Source organism: Gastrolobium bilobum, unplaced genomic scaffold (assembly GCF_033153095.1).
Source record: "Gastrolobium bilobum isolate Gb01-03AN ecotype WA unplaced genomic scaffold, APGP_CSIRO_Gbil_v1 utg4315, whole genome shotgun sequence".
In the NCBI taxonomy this organism is placed as follows: Eukaryota; Viridiplantae; Streptophyta; class Magnoliopsida; order Fabales; family Fabaceae; genus Gastrolobium; species Gastrolobium bilobum.
In genome coordinates this window covers 168,356-184,647 of record NW_026896566.1, presented here as the reverse complement: position 1 = coordinate 184,647, position 16,292 = coordinate 168,356, and the positions used below count along the sequence as shown (strand labels likewise).

The 16,292-nt window shown below is 28.7% G+C and overlaps 1 protein-coding gene across 1 annotated transcript in view; it reads right to left on the bottom strand.

Moving 5' to 3' along the window:
* LOC133300595 (probable pectinesterase/pectinesterase inhibitor 61) overlaps positions 1-16,020 on the bottom strand; it is a 63,115-nt gene extending 47,095 nt beyond the window's left edge. Inside the window, exon 1 of the mRNA XM_061500169.1 lies at positions 16,017-16,020. The gene's annotated coding sequence lies outside the window, so the exon portion shown is untranslated. The remainder of the gene's footprint in view (positions 1-16,016) is intronic.
* Between the last annotated feature and the right edge of the window lie 272 nt (positions 16,021-16,292).

Below are 16,292 nucleotides of genomic sequence, written 5' to 3'. Positions count from 1 at the left end.
GCGAACTTGCCCCCGTGGCATATTGGGAAATAACACTGTTCCCATGATATTTAAGTAAAAAAGTTGGTGAACAGTGGCATTTTGGGCAGTGTTCCATAAATTAGTACCACTTCAAACTAGTCTTTTGAGCTAAACAAAGTGTAGCTTATGAAGTATGAATTTATAGACTCGTACTTGAAGCCTCTATCTCTTTCTTTCTTGTGTTGGAGGCGACTGCAATAATAGAAAACCACATTAGTAGTTATTATTATTATTATTTGGATAGTCGCATTACTTTTTTTTGTTTGTTTGCTATTTTGGTCGCATCTCATTTTTTGTTTAGTGTGAGCAATTCCTTAAGCATGGAGGGTTCACAGGCTTCCTGGGCCCATCATCTACCATAATGTTTCCTTCCTCGATGCCTAAAATCCAATAATTGAGAGAATGGAATTTAGTTGAAGTTGTTGACACTTTGTATTGGAAGTGAAAGCAGACATCAATGATCAACCTGAGTGAAGCACGCTCCGTGATTTGCCACATTGGTCACATTTACAAGCCGAACATTCTTAAAACAATTTTCAAGTTACATGTCCAAAATATAAATTTTATTATAAAATTATTGGAAAATTAATTGACGCACATTCAGTTCCTATGTACAATAATTTCTCTTTCAAACCCATTTTCACGCATAGCTAGCTAGATGACATATATGCCAATGACACCTCCAGTCATTGTTTTGTTCTGCGGTAAGGTCCTTAACCCTATTGTCTATACATAACATACCATACAACAGACACCCATCATTAAGCTCGAGAAAATGACGCCTTCTTTGTATTCTCTGCTAAATTCATCTTTGGAGTAGGTTTTGGACCCAAAAAAAATTAATGAGAATTACAATGATGTAAAACTAATGGGTATTTAATATGTCTTCTTTTGCAGGGTTTAATTTGTAACATCTGATTAACAGGTAATTCTACAAATAATTAACATAATCTTCAGCGTCATAATTGTTAATGAAAGTCACTTTCAACCAATTTGTCCACATGAAATAAATAATTAAGAATTTACTGATTAGAGAGTTGATTTAGGTCACCATGATTGTATTGGGCTTGAGATAATCTTATCAAGGAAATAATATATAATTTTGTATACAATTTTTTAGAATATTTTTAAGGCTTTATTTCTCTCATATAATTAATATGAGATAAATTATATTATATTATGAGATAAATAAAGTAAAACTCACTAATTTTTTTTAAAAAAAGACACATCCTTTTATATAAGTATAATATAGGAAATGAATTTCAAGTTACATGAAAATATAATTTTCCATATTTTTATGCGTGATAACTAAGGGAAATCATTATCTCCTTCTACATGAGATAAAAACTTTTTCCTACACAAATTCGTTTTTCGTGCCAATTAATTTTTTTTTTCTTTTTTAATTTAAAATGTGAGACCCACATTTAACTTATCTCTACTTTTTTTCTCTCCTACTATCCTACAACATAAGAAAATATGCACCCAATAATTAATGCAGCTTCATCAGAAAAAGCCGGGCCCTCAGTTGAAAGTGACATGCGATTGCACTATTTACAGTGTTTGGAAAAAGATGAAGAAAAATTAATTGTTTTTTCAATACATAGTGCAGGCATATCAGTTAATGCATGATCATTATTGATAAGTACAACCTGTTGCATATGCATGCATAAATAGAAGAATAGAATATCCTATGAATATAATCATTTCCGATTGCGTTTAGTTTTAACTTTTTTTTTTTAGTAAACTAATATGGCCGTAATCGAAAATTAATTTTCATCAAGCATCAAATTTCCTTCATCCATTTCCAGAACTCAAACTTAACACCTTTACATTTAGTTTTAGGGAAAAGTGTGTATAATTTTGAAGGATGTAAAGTTGTGTCATTTTAAGAGAGAGAAAGAGATAGATAAAGGAGGAGAGAGAGTTGACAAAAAAAAAATAAAGTTGTGGGTCCCACCTCTTTGTGAGAGTGAAAGGATGTAAGTTGTGTAATTTAAAAGTATAGACACTTTTCCCTTAGTTTTAACTTAATACACCTTATACTGCTATTATCGATCGGAGAAGCGCTTTTTTAATGCTACTGCAGCACCAACATCGTTTCCCAAAAAGATAAAAGCTCAGGGATCGTTTGGTGCACGGATTTTTTTCGAATTTTCAAAAAATTAAAAATTTTAAAATTTTAAATTTTTAGATATTATTGTAAATTAAATGTAAAAATTATATTTGTGAAAATTGAGATTTTCGGACAAATAAAAATTTCAACTATACCAAACGTTTCCTCAGAATTTGACGGGAAACATCCAAAAATGTATGAATTGAAATGGCATCCAAAAGTTACAGAAAAAATGAAGTATCAGACTCGATACTCTTGCTTGCATAAATTTGTCATTGTAAATAATTTTGTTTGGATAAATTTGTGTTATTTTATTTTTTTAAACTGAAAATAATTAAATCATATGTCAATAATTATATTCATAACAGGTAACATGTTTGATCAGGTAACATGTTTGATCAGGCTGATACATTTAAATATAGGATTAGTCTTTTAAGATCAAAACTCGGTTCGATTCGGCCCAATAACACTCTTATCCTTCACGAGATACAATTCTGTTCAGAGTGGATCCAGGATTAAGACTTTAAATTTTTCCCAAATTTTTTGAGAGAATTTAACACATCCCTTCACTGCTCAGCTCCTAAGGCACCCTTAAGGCCTTAACCTATCTTTCAAAATCTCATAAATGGTTTCTTTAAACATTTTTTTTATCCAATGATAATAAAGTTATAGTAAGAGTTGCTAAGAAAAAATGGTAATAAATATAATTTATCCCATAAAAAATATCTATAATTTTAAAATCATCAATTCATCTTTATCATGGGTCATTACACTCTTTTCTTTAAAATTACAGTAACGGATGTTATATGCTAGTACAAAATTTTATTTTCATTTAAAAAGTTTGCGGAAAGGACGCAATGTCCCTTTTGTGGCAGTCACGTGGGTTTTCAATAATTTGAATTGACAACTTATCTTGCGCATGCATAGAGTTTTGTTTTCATTCTAGCCAATTGACTAACCCAAAACAAAGTAAATAAAGAGCAATGCATATTCCAATTTTGCAGATATTGTATTGTTTTAACAGTAATATACTATTTATCTATAAAAAAACAAAGTAATATACTATTTACACAATTCTTTGGGGGTAAACAACATTGTTTTTATAATGATTAGCCATTGGGTACAAGTACTTCCATTAAAATTTTGTTGAAAATATTTAAGCGAAATAATTTCAGCAACTTGAGAAATTTTATCTAATTATAAATGTCCTGGCCATAAAATTCTAATTGTAAATACAAATATGACATAAAACTAATATTAGTCTTTCCATATATGCGAGCAATTAAGCATTGCGATCTAAAATATCAGTAATCATATCAAATAATGTTTCATTGGTAAAATTCAAAAATTGTTCAAGCTCATTACAACAAGCTATAGAGGACAGCGATGTGATGTGGCAGGTCACCAGCCTGAAATCTTTGGCATGTTCTCCAAGCTCAAGTGAATTTCTCACTTGCAATGGCCCATACCCTGTCATAACTCATAACACTGGTTCTCACCACTCACTTGGCTTAATAATGCACAGAACCATGACAATCCACTACCAATGAGAAAATATTGAGTTTTCCTTTCAAGTCAAGATAAGTTTGAGTAATTTAACTAGTAGCAATTATATGTTATCAGGAGTGTTCAAAATGTCCAAAAGAATCAAACCGATCCATAACCAAACTGCTCCACATTTTAAAAATCGGTTATTTTTAAAAATCGGTTTCATATTAAACTACATTTTATTTTATAAACTGGTTATTTATCAAACTATAAAAATAATTGGTTATCCATGGTTATCCATAACCAAACTATTTTACAATTAAGGAACAAATAAGTATTATCTTTTATCCTTAACATTAAAATGTGAAAATTACATAAATATGAATCATTTTTAAATGTGACATTATTAGAAAAGTCTCAAATACTAACAAAATTTATCAAAGAAAAATATTTCGTCAAAAATTTTGACAAAAATCATATTACGTAGAAAATAGAGACGAAACAAGATTTTGTCATAATCACTGACATAAATTTTTTAGGGACAAAATATTTCAATCAAAATTATTGATAGAATCTAAATTCCGTCGAAACTTTCGACAAAAACAATTCTGTCAAACTTTTCAACGAAAAATAATTCTGTAAATTTTTTTGACGAAACACATTTTCATAAAAAAAATTGACAGAAAATAATTTTGTCAAATTATTTTACGAAAAATATTTCCGTCCAAATTTTTGACAAAAAATATTTCCAACAAAATATTCAACAAAACACATTTACAGCAAAAATTTTGATCAAAAATTTTGACGAAAAATATTTCAAAATTTTTTTTTGATGAAAAATATTTCTATAAAAAATTCCGACGAAATTTTTTTTTGTCAAAGTTCTTTACGAAATATAAATTACCTCCAATCATTTCCCTCAAATTTTATGACGAAAAACATTTTTGTCAAAAAATTTTATCGAAATATTGTTCGTCATAAAATTTTTACGAAAATTTTTCATATAAATGTGTTCCATTGAAAATTTTGATGGAAATGTTTTTTATCAAAAAACTTGACGGAAATATTTTTCGTCAAAAATTTTCGATGAAAATGTGTTTCGTTAAAAATTTCGACGGAAATTTTGTTGTCAAAAAGTTTAACAAAAATGTTTCCGTTGAAAACTTTCGACGGAATTTGAATTCCGTAAAGAATTTTGATGAAATTTGTTTCGGCCAAAAGTTTTCGAAAGAAATGTGTTTTGTGAAAAAATTTGATAGAAATATTTTTTTGTCAAAAATTTCGATTAATATGTTTTTTGTGAAATATTTTGAGGGAAATGTTTTGACAAAATTTATATTCCGTAAAAAAATTCGACAAAAAAAAATTTTCGTCAAATTTTTTTACAGGATATGTTTTTAGTCACAAATTTTGATTGAAATACTTTTGTAGATACAATGTATGTTTTGATGATTACAAAGTGTCAATAACAAAAAGAGCATAGTATTAATCAAGAGCAAAAAACATCAACCATATGTGGATATTGAAGATGTATAATGTAGCCACACAAGAAGAGTAATGACATACCAAAGTGGCAAAATGATTGGATCAAGAGCAACAAGGAATATTTAGAAGACCAACACTAAGATCAAAGACAACAAACCATTGACAACATCTAAGAGAAGCTCAATATCATAACCATGGTGAAAAATGATCAAAACCAACAAAGTGTCAAGCATTGTCATATCTAACAAGTCAAAGCATCAAGCTCAAGTAAAGATCCAAGACACAAGACATGAAGCTAAGTCTAAAATCATATTTAGAATATATCTTTAGGACTTAGAATATATGTGAGGGTATATGGTAGATTGCATTGCATGAGCTCAAAGTTATTTTTCAAAGTAAACGTGTTTTTCGAATTGCATAATCAAAATCTTTATATACTTGAAAGAAATTTGAAAAACCCATGGAAAAGATCATTGACATGTTTTATAACTTCAAAACGTATTTATCAAGTCAAGATCTTTCATAAAAAGTGGTTGGAAGCAAGTTAGAACACATTTGAACTTAGAATTTGCTGAATAATTTTGCTGCTTCCTTCAATACAATTTTTTGTATTAAAGATGATGGATTTAGATCTTGTGTTCTTCATAAAAGTTGTAGATCTCTCTTTTATCTTTCCAACGAGACCAAGATCACATCAATCAGACAAGAATAGCTCAAGTTATGCACAAAATACGAAACAATGGTATTGTTGTCGTATTTCCAACCTTTCCAACAAGTTGGGAATCGATTCCTTATGAACGATTTCCACTCTCTGTAAAAATGTTGGGAATTGGGAATCGATTCCCCCTGCGACAGAAAGCCTATAACGGCTATAAACAGCCAGTTTTGCTAAAAAAACACTATAAATACATTCCTTATGACCCTAAAACGTTAAGATCACTATTTCTACACATTCTAAGGATGATTTGAGAGCTTCTACACTATCATTTGCATATTCTTTCATATATTTCAAAGATAAAACATATTTGAGCTCATATCTTGAAAATCCATATACTCATAGTGCTTCAAGTTGTATATCCACACTTTGAGAGTGTATATTCATTTCCAAATATTTCTCTCCTTATATTTTTGAGTTGAAAGGGTTGTGAGACCCATTATTTGAGAGGTAGCCAAATACTTGAGTAAATTTGGAGTGAATTGTAAGGTTATTAAGTACCCGAAGTCTTGGAAGATTGTAAAGGCTTGTCAAGCACCCGAGAAGCTTGACCATTAGTAAAAGAGTTGATCGAGCGGCTTCAGTCTGGACGTAGGTCACAAGTGGTGGTGACCGAACCAGGATATATTGTGTTTGCAATTCTCTAAACTCTTTATTTCTAGCACTTTAATTGTTTCTTTGATATCTTGTATGTGCTAGAATAAGTTCTACAATTGTGAAATATTATATATTATGGATTGTTTGAATGTATTGATTAGCTTTTCACATATCAAAGTTTGCTTGAAATGATTATTTAGAAACTAGAAGGGGACTTTTGTGAAAATCTTGTAATACTCAATTCACCCCCCCTCTTGAGTATGGAAGCCATATTACTAACAATTTTTCGTCAAAATTTTTTGCAGAAAATTTTGATGTAAATGTTTTCCGTAAAAACAACGTGAACAATTTCTATAAGAATCATTTCGTCCTGAGAATTCCAAAATAATGAAGATTCTTGCAAGAAATAGTTGGTCAACTACCTATAACCGGGAGAAACAAACGACTACTTATAAAAATAGCACAATCCATCAAAAATCGATTTTGAATTTGTTAAAAAACCGGTTTTGAACTTGATAACCGGTTTTGATTTAAAACCGGTTTTGAATTAAAACCGGTTTAAACCGGTTTTAATTCAAAACCGGTTTAAACCGGTTTTAATTCAAAACCGGTTATAAACCACAAACCGGTTTGGACAAAATAAAAACCGGTTTTTTCAAAAAAAGAAAAGTGGTTCGGTTTAAAATCTAAACTGTTTAAAACTGGTTTGGTTTGGTTTTTGACAATAACCGAACTGAACCGCTCCATGCACACCCCTATATGTTATGATGAAAGTAGCTTGTAAAGAACCAAATTAATGCTACGATTTGAAACCGGGCTAAAATTGCGGCACTTGGTATGATTGCTATGGCGAATATATATTGGATTGTTCATACAACTTCGGAATTGCAGGTACTAAAATACCTGATAATAAGTGTGTAATGTAATTAATTCAATCCAAAAATTTAAGTCACATATTAATTGTTGTATATTATATTTTTCAAATATATCCCTCATACAAATGTTTATTGGGTTTAAAGAGTAGATAACATACAAGCTCATCCATATATGATAAGGAACTTCATAATATTTAATTATTTATCAATAGAAAGGGAATGATGATGATCAATATGATAATCACTACGCAGTGGTGGAGCCGAGATTTAATTTTAACCGGGGCCAAAAAATTTGACATTTCAAATTATCAAAATATTTATCGTAATAACACAAATTTATTAGGAAAATTTTTTACCATGAATTCTAGCATACTTATCTAAATTATTTCCTAAATTATGTCACACAACTTGTATTAGAAAATAATATAAACCATTAAGAATGCTCTCACTCAACACCTTAAAGTTTTGGGTTGAAATGATTCTTTTTATGATATCAAAACCTCAGTTTCCTAAGTTCGATCCTCGTCTCTGCCCATTTTCTTTGTGGGATTTTTTAGCTTAAGTAGGCTGGGCCTGATGCATCATCCACCTTTCAAGCCCAATTGACTCTCTTGTGAGGGGACGTGTTAGAGAATAATATAAATCATTTATGTAACATCACTCAATATAACTTAAGCTTTTGGATTAAAATGATTCTTTACAAAATTAATCCTCCATTTTGAATAAAATTGATGGCACACAACAAATAATCATATAATATTCAAGCACGATGGCTGATGAAACCCAAAAAACAATAAAATAAAATATTTTTTGTGCATAGAAATCCAATTATTTAATCAACAGAAGCTATAGTTTTCTATCGAAATATTAAAACTTTAAAACTCCCTTTCAAATCCTCGATCAAAGAATCAATATTCAACCAACTAAATAACAAAAATAAATTAAAAATCAAAACTTTAGTAGATTTATGCACAAACAGATGAAAGTGGTTAAGGAGAGTAACCGATATTAACATGGGACATGGGACACAACATAATATGACTCGTCGACACGTTAATTCTAAAAAGGAGAAGAATCTGTTTACAAACTTTTTTGAATTTTTTTTACAAATTAGACTATATTCTCCCGGGAGAACATAGTGTAGTTTGTAAGAGTTTGTAAGCAAAAAAGTTTGTAAATATAACCTTTCCCTTCTAAAAAATGTCATATTTTGACATGTTATGACACGTTTTGATATTAAATAATATTTTTAATATATATAATATAATTTATATTTAATACATATAACAGCCCATAATAAGTCATATAACTATTCAAATATTCAAATTCCATAATATAAATATAAAGCAAATATAATTTTTCGTACCTTGTTAACACAGAAAAAAAAATTAATTTATAAATTATTTTTTGATGTTTAGTGATGCTCACCGGCAAGTGTACCGATCGCACAAGTAATATAATGATAAGAAAAGTTCGTCTCCACAGGGATTGTGATCTTATATCAAATAATTGTTCCTTTTAAGATTGAAGAGTTCAAATAGGTGTGTGAAAATTGTTGTGGATTTGAGAATAATAAGAATTAAAAGTAAAACGTATTTTTGAATTTTTGTTTATGAGAAAAAGAACAAAGAATGATTTTTTGTAAATAAGAGAAAGCATCGTAGCTAGAGTGCACTTACCTTATGATCCCCACTTCTTACTTTGGATTGATTTACAATATTCATTTATATAATTACTCAGATAAATTATTATCTAACAAATATTAATAGTTAACCCTCAATTCCTTGCAAGGTTAACCCTTTAATCCCAATTGAAACCTCAATTCCTTGCAATGTTTCTCATGGCATAAAGCAATGAACTCAATAATTTAAGCATCTACAATTAAATATACATCTATTCCTAGCATGCATATAAATTGTTATCTTACCCTCTTTCAAGACCAAAATCTCAATATTCCTATCTAGGGTTCTAACCCTCAAACTATCCTCAACTACGCACAGGGTAGAGATAAAGATAATTTATATAAACGAGTAAAAGTAAACCAATCCGTCGTAACAAGGGTTCACATAGGGTTTGTGACCCTAACTACAATAAAAAGAAACTAGCCAACCATTATCATGGCTAAATATTCAATATTCAACATAAACCTGGTAAATTAAAAAGGAGAGAAAGAAGAAGAAGTAGAAGAACTCCAGAACCCTCTCTGAGCACCACCGTCGTCTCTCTTCAATAGAATAGGATTCGATCCCTAATTCTGTCATGAGGATCCTATTTATAAGCCTCGCTTCTTTCTTCCAAAATTGCCCTTCAGAAAACACGGTGTATCTTTCCCACAAACCGGCGCCAGTTGGCGCCGCGCCTCTGTCCATTTGTAAAAGTCGAGCCTGTTTTCTCGTAAACTGGCGCCAGTTGGCGCCACTAGGCGCCATTCCAAAAGTGAAGTTGTGCAATCCGAAGACCGGCGCTAGTTGGCGCCACTAGGCGCCGTGCCACTGCCTATTCGTGCAATTCTTCAAGGAACCGGCGCCAGTTGGCGCCACTTGCAAAGCTCTGCTGCAAAATTCGTAAACTGGCGCGGGTCCGCGTCAGTGTGGCTCCAGTTCGCGCCATAGTGCTGGAATTTGTAGTGAGCTACACCCGTGTGGAGTCGTGTCAACAGACTTTTTATAATTTTGTAATTTTCACTTCTTTTACCTGTATAAACACAACCAATAGGTGAAAAATATCATTGACATAGAAAGAATCAATATAATAAGCAAATATGTATTTAAATTGCTCTTTTATGACTCAGTTCTTATCAAATTAAACTTAGAAAACCACATCTGCCAGAGGTACATCATTTAGTTAATAAAATAAAATTTAGATATAAAAAAAATGTGTTGGATGCGTGTCGGAGCGTTGACCGCTTATTCCAAGGAAATGAATCATATCTGTTTATATATAGTCAAATCAATTTATATCGGTGAAAGAATAAAAAATCTTATAATTAATCTTAATTATATATTTGTTTGCATCTAACGACACACATATCTAATAAATTAGAAGAATTGAATATGAATAAGATCAATGATTAAAATTGATAGTATAATTTATAACAATATAAAATAATCATATCTCTCATCGTTTGTGTGTGTGTGTGTGTGTGTGTGTGCATACATATATATATATATATATATATATATATATATATATATATATATAGGATATTCTTACTACCAAAATTTTTCACTACCAACTTACTACCTATCTAATCACCATTAGATTAACATTTTTTCTCTCTTCGTAAACTTTTTAGTATTATCTCTCCTTGATCCAATGATGATTAGATTGGTAATAAGTTGGTAGAGGAAAATTTTGGTTGCAAGAATATTCTTCCTCTCTATATATATATATGCTTGATTTATTGTATAAATAATGAAATGAAATTAATTATTATTTTATCCTTGGAAAGTTTTTTTTTTTTTAAACGTAAAATATCAAAATAAGATAGAATATACATGAAAGTATATTATTATTGATACTAAAGGTATCTTACCGAAATTATTAAGGCTTTGTTTGGGAGTTGATTTTAGGAGAAGAAGGAAAGAAAATAGAAGGTTTTAGTAAGCCCTTCTCTTATTTGGGAGTTTAAAAAAAAAAAGAAGGAATTGGAGATTTTTACTAAACCCTCCAAACCTCTCCTTCTTCTTTAAATTAAAGTTCTCCCAATTTGGGGGGTTTGACGGAGGAAATATTAAAAATTACTTATTTACCCTTACCATTAAAATGTGAAAACTACATAAATGTGAGTCATTTTTAAATGTAAAATTATTAGAAAAGTCTCAGATGCCGTCAGAATTTATCGACGAAAAATATTTCGTCAAAAAATAGTGATGAAATTTTTGATGAAAATCATATATGTCAAAAAAATTTCATCAAAACTAAAGACGAAATTAGAGACGCAACCAGATTTTGCCATAATCACTGACAAATTTTTTACGGAAAAAAAATTCATTCAACATTATTTATAGAATCTAAATTTCGTCAAAACTTTCAAAGAAAATATTTCCGTCCAAAATTTTGACGAAACATATTTTCGTAAAAAAAAAAATCGACGTAAGACAATTACGTCAATTTTTTTTACGAAAAACATTTTCATCAAAAAATTTCGCAAAAATTTTCAACGAAAAATATTTCCATAAAAAATTGTGATTAAAAACATTTCTATAAAAAAATTTGACGAAAAATTATTTTTGTCAAAATTCTTTACGGAATCTAAATTTCGTCAAAATATCTCACAGAAAAACATATTTATCGAAATTTTTGACGAAAAATATTTCCATCAAAATTTTCAACGAAGCACATTTCCAACAAAAATCTTTGATGGAAAAAAATTTCATCAAAATTCGTTAGAGAATTTAAATTTTGTCAAAAGTTTTCGACTGAAACATTTTCGTTAAATTTTCTGACAAAAAAAATATCCGTCGAAATTTTTAACGAAACACATTTCTATTGAAAATTTTCGACGGAAAATATTTTCGTCAAATTTTTTGATAAAAAAACATTTCCACCAGAATTTTCAACGGAACACATTTCTGTCAAAAATTTTGGACAGAAAAAAATTTTGTAAAAATTTTTGACGAAAAATATTTCGATAAAAACTTTTGACGAAGAAATATTCTGTCAAAATTCTTTACAGAATCTAAATTTCGTCGAAAGTTTCGAATGAATCATTTCCCTCAAAAATTTTGACAACAATTTTCCTTCGAATTTTTTTTCAAAGTATATTTCCATCGAAATTTTGAACGAAAAATATTTCGTCAAAATTTTTGACGAAATTCTTTTTTCGTTTAAAATATTTGATGGAGGAAATCATTTTCGACAAAACTTTTAACGAAAACTAAATTTCGATAGAAAATTTATTTTTGTTAAAATTTTCATCAGAGAAAAAATTTCGTCACTTTTCGACGAAAAGTATTCCAACGAAAAAATAATTTTGTGACGAAATATTCGTGGTTTGCAACGTTGAAATTTCGTCAAAATATGATCTTTTTTAGTAAGTTGAAAAGTATATAAATAATTTTGTTAGAAATTTTAAATTTAATTTAATTTAAAAAATGTAATAATTATATTAATTTTAAAAAAAGGTTAAAATGGTAAAAATATGTTATTAACCCTTCACTCTTCTCCCTTACCATCTTTTTAACTCCCAAACAAGGAAAGATAATACTCTCCAATTTTCTTTCCTTTCTTTCCTTCCCTCTCTCTTTGTTCTCCTTCCTTCCCCTCCCCTTCCCTCCCCTCCAAACTCCCAAACAAAGGCTAAGGTGCTCCGAGAGCACCATTTGTTTAGTAGGGACAAGTCAATCAAAATCGGAGAGAGAAAATGTGATATATGTATAGAGGAGAAAAAAAATTAAACAATATATTATTTTTTTAATAGAGAGAGAATATGCTCCTGGAACACTGAAAATTATCTCCTATCTTACATTATTTCTGTGCTATTCATACCAGTACGATTTCTGCACTTTCCAACTTTATCCTAAAAAATTTCAATTTAACAATACCTAAAATAAGGAATGCTGAAATCACAAAGTGCTTTTATTTGACAACACTGAAAAAATAATTTTATTTTTTAATTATCATTTTCTCGCATATCTTCATCAAATTTCGTGCTAAGGATGAAAAGGTAGTGAAAGATAGACGAAAAACCAACTGTCGTGAGAAATGTTAAAAATGAGAATGCATATGCAAACAATTTTATCCTAATTGGCAGTGGTGAAGCCCGCTCCAATCGGAGCCCGATCAAAAAATTATATATGTATTTTTTTTAATTTTGATTAGTTTATATCATAATATATTTAAATTATATTAAATATAAAGTATCTGAGTAGACGTCATCAAAAAGAGTTATAATTTTATTAAATATATTTAAATTTTTTTATATAAAATGAAAATAGAACACATAATTTAGTACAACTTATCCAAATCTCTCACCAAATATATTTTAATTTTTTATTAGATCAAATTACAAATTATAACCAGGGCCAAATTACAATTTTAGACTGGGCCAAATAATAATTAATTATATAATTATACATAATAAATATAATTTGTTAAAATTTAACACGAGCCGAGATCACTCCAAATAACATGCGGCTCCGCCACTGCTAATTGGTATAGTGTGATTTATGTTATTAACATAATTTTAAAAAAACAATGCTATATAAATCAATAAATATTAACATAATGTGATAAATGAAACTTTCATTCAAATGTCATTATTGATCTATAGATACACTAAATAAATATTATTAATTAATTACTCTTCAAACCGTAGCGGAGAGTGAAGACAAAAGATATTAAAATACAAAAATCTTGGCTATGTAGGAGAAGCAGGAGTGTATCTCTAGGAATCTTTTTCCTTAAGAAACAAAATCTTCATATTGCAGATAAGATAATGACTTCAGACACCGATGGTAAAGAAATATACAATTATTAATATAGTCCATTTAGATAAATATAAAATTATTAATATAACATTGTATTAAAATTTAAGCTTTTGAATTAAAATGATTGTCTTATATAATATCAAAGCTACATGACTAAATGGCCACGAATTCAATCCTCGCAGCTCTCATTCTATTAACAAAATTAATTAAATATTATAAAATTTCTTAGCACAGATAAATTATACCCAATACATTATTTAACGTTTAAGTCTAATAGACTCTCATGTTGCTAGGGGACAACAGAACCTATTAAAAAAATTAAAATCATTGATATAACCTCACATAATAATTTAAACTTTTGGATTGAAATAATTTTTTACAATTGACGAAAGACCTATAACTTGTTTGTTTTTAATAAGAGGATTTTTTTTTTAAGATCAAAGTGTATTCTATTTTACTAAATAAATTAAACCAGATCTGTTCCGTGATAAGATCATAATGGATGGCCTGGGCTATATCCACCCGTATTCCCTATTGACGAGGATCTCGAACTCCTTGAAAAAGTTAATCTCAAATTATTAGGTGAAGAGATAAGATAGGATCGAAGCTAATAAGATACTAACCAATACTTGACATTGAGTTCGGTTATCAAACACAGAATAAGGATGTGTGAATTTTAAATGTTTGTTGATGTAATTGATTTTTTTTTTTAAAAAAAAAAAACTATCATGTCTATATATTTTTTTGTGCTTCAGAATTTACACATTATAAGCATATTAGGGTGAGGGAAATAAAGAGGAGGGAATAAAAAAGGTATGTATTTATTTATACTATCCTAGCTTGGTAAGTATTTAACGTAGAGGAATTAAAAATGTTTTACATTACTTCTTATGGTATATTCAAACACACGGTAGGTAACCTTTTTTCTTCTTAAAAAACAAAGAAAGAATAATATTTAAGTGATATTTTTTCCCATCAAGCTAGTGCATCCATGGATTTTATATTAATCTGAACTACACCTTTTTCTATACCGCACCCTTATGTACTTGATTAGTTGGGTTGGTTCTAATCAATATATGTCTGAAATGAATGATGCTTGGAACTGTAAACAAAGTGGAAGTTCAAGAACCCATCATCAAATGTTTGAAAGAATTAATTATAAAGGGGAATAAGAACACGTGACTTAGATATTATTCAAAAAGATTATTAGATGTAGACATAATTTAAAATACTCATTAGTGTAATATTAGATGTAGACATAAAAGTGATCATGAGATTGCAAATTAAATGGCGCTACAAATAAATAAAAAAATATAACTTGATAACAAATGCCTTTAAATCTTAAAAAGAAAAAGGAAAAAAGAAAAGAAAAGACTGCTTAATATACTTTTTCTCCTCTTACTTGAAAGACTTCTTAATCCTTTTTTGTATGCTTATGCAGTTATGCTTAGTGTTGAAGTTCAGACTGCACTTGATTCTAATGCCATTTTTTTAAATGAAACTAAAGCATTATACTGGAAACCATCCGAGTCAGTGTCATATAACTGAGTCACTCGCGTTAACATTGGATAATAGCTCTATAAAATATGGGTTTAAAGTTTATAAAATTACTTTAGATCACTTTATCTAATGTTCAGTAAAATATATATATATATATATATATATATATATATATATATATATATATATATATATAAATATGTGGGTCCATATAGATCCATATGAAAAGAAGAGAGAAAAAAATATGGATCCCACATATATTTTAGTGAATATTAAATAAAGTTATTTAAAATAATTTTATAAACTTTAAACCCATAAAACATATCATGGATGGAAATTTAAATGCTAACTTAAGTAAATTACCATCTGTGTATTATTTAACTATATTTTATTTTATTTATGTGACTTTTAAATTTAGCGGACATTTTTTTTAGAGTGTAGCATCTCTTATCATATGAGATAAAATTATCCTTTGTAATTTCAAAATGAGAGAAATAAATATAAGATATTTTGATAAAATTTTAAAAATATCCTTTATTTTGTTCCCCATGCCAAACTTTAAAATAACGTTGTTTGATCATTACCAAAAAAATAAAAAATAAAGTTGTTTGAGAATGGTAAAAGATAACTTTATTTCCTATGTCATGATAAATGATTTTTCCTTTTTTTTTTAATTACAGTCTGCTTGTATTTAATTAAATTTCACGTACTTTAACAAATTCATCTCTTCAAGCTTGTTAAAGACAAATTATTTAAACTGAAATTAAAACATTCACAAGAATATTATTTACAAACCTCGTGTATTTAATATAGTTAAGATACGAACCTATAACTGTGTATATATATATATATATATATATATATATATATATATATATATATATATGTTTTTTATTTTATTTTATGGAAATATTTTAATCAGTTCATTGTTTCGTGGCTAGTCTGATTCGGGAGTATTGAATACATGCTCTCTCACCCTCTCTGCTAAATTCTTATACGCCAACAGAGCTAACACCAATATTTGATTAAATATATGAAATATTTGTTTCCGTTAAATTAAACCCTTG